General features: G+C 44.2%; 1 protein-coding gene across 1 annotated transcript in view; it reads left to right on the top strand.

Moving 5' to 3' along the window:
* The window catches only part of Parp12 (poly(ADP-ribose) polymerase family member 12), a 39446-nt gene that overhangs the window by 12771 nt on the left and 25025 nt on the right, over positions 1-1650 (top strand). The window lies entirely within an intron of this gene.

The following is a 1650-nucleotide window of genomic DNA, read 5'->3' as shown; positions in this document are numbered from 1 at the left end:
ACCACCGCCCGGCCTGAGTTAGCCTTTTATAAACATGAGAATAGGCTTCCTCCACAGAGCACACCTTTTATCCACCCACTCATTTAGAGGTTGAGAGAGAAACCGTGTTTTGATAGAACTTTTCCAAGAGTGCCAGCAAACATGCTGGCCACTGTAATCTTATCTGATTGTCATAGTTAAAAATTATTCTTGCTGCCTCTAGCTTTCCTTTGTATTTTCTTCTGTCTGTGAGCGTGCGTGCGTGCGTGTGTGTGTGCGTGTGTGTGTGTGTGTGTGTGTGTGTGTCAACCTCAGGTGATACGCCTCAGGTGCTGCCCATCTTAGTTTTTTTGAGACAGAATCTCTCATTGTCCTAGCCCTCACCAGATAGACTAGGCTGGCTGGCCAGTGAGCCCCAAGGGATCTCTTTGTCTATCTCTACCTCCCCTGGGACTGTAGGCACGCTCAACATGCCCAGCTTCAAGGTGTGTGTGTGTGTGTGTGTGTGTGTGTGTGTGTGTGTTTTCTTGAGGCAAGTCTCTATGTAGACCAGGCTTGTCTTGAACTCAACAGAGATCCACCTGCCTTCCCCTCCCAAATGCTTTGACTAAAGGCATGTATCACCATATCTGTGCACCACTTGAGTGCTTGGTTCCCACAGACCAAAAGATGATGTCAGATCTCTTGAACTGGAGTCACAGACAATTAAGGGAGACCATGTGAATACTGAAAAGTGAATATGGGTCCTCTGGAAGAACAGCCAGTGCCCTTAACTGCTGAGCCATCTCTCCAGACCCACTCAGATTTTTAAAAATGTGGGTTTTGGGGGCTGGAGAGATGGCTCAGTGGTTAAGAGCACTGTCTGCTCTTCCAGAGGTCCTGAGTTCAATTCCCAGCAACCACATGGTGGCTCCAAACCATCTGTAAAGAGATCTGGTGCCCTCCTCTGGCGTGTGGGTATAAATGGAGGAAGAAAGTTGTGTATATATAATAAATAAATCTTTAAAATAAATAAATAAATAAATAAATAAATAAATAAATAAATAAATAAATAAAAATGTGGGTTTTGGGTGACAGAACTCTGGTCCTCAAGCCTGAAGGGCAAGCACTTACTGTCATACCAGTCTCTTCAGTTTGTTTGTTGTTTTTTTAATACTCAGATATATAGAGGTTTCACTGTAGCTAATGTTTAGAGCATCATCTGGATTATAACTATTAAAAATGAGGGAAGGACCCACTTCTCAGTGACCTAGGTCTTACAAACAGTTACTTCTTTGGAGAGAGAAGAACTTCAGAGCCTCTCAGGTGTAGGTTTTGAGGCCCAGCCTGTGGAATATTTGGGAGTTTACAAAATGAAAAGGAAAGATGCCGATAACAAAGCGACAGGTGATAGGATAGTAAATGAGGAAAAGCTGTCAAGGAGTTTTCTATTCTTACTTGTGTTAAGTGGATGGGATAAATGTAATAGGTAAAGACCCTTTGGTGTGGTAATGAGAAATGTACACTTTGAAAGAACTTAGCAGCCGGGCGATGGTGGCGCATGCCTTTAATCCCAGCACTTGGGAGGCAGAGATAGGCGGATCACTGTGAGTTCGAGACCAGCCTGGTCTACAGAGCTAGTTCCAGGACAGGCTCCAAAGCCACAGAGAAACCCTGTCTCGAAAAACCAAA

This window comes from Microtus ochrogaster, unplaced genomic scaffold (genome assembly GCF_000317375.1).
Source record: "Microtus ochrogaster isolate Prairie Vole_2 unplaced genomic scaffold, MicOch1.0 UNK4, whole genome shotgun sequence".
Taxonomy (NCBI): Eukaryota; Metazoa; Chordata; class Mammalia; order Rodentia; family Cricetidae; genus Microtus; species Microtus ochrogaster.
This window is presented reverse-complemented; position numbering and strand designations above follow the sequence as displayed.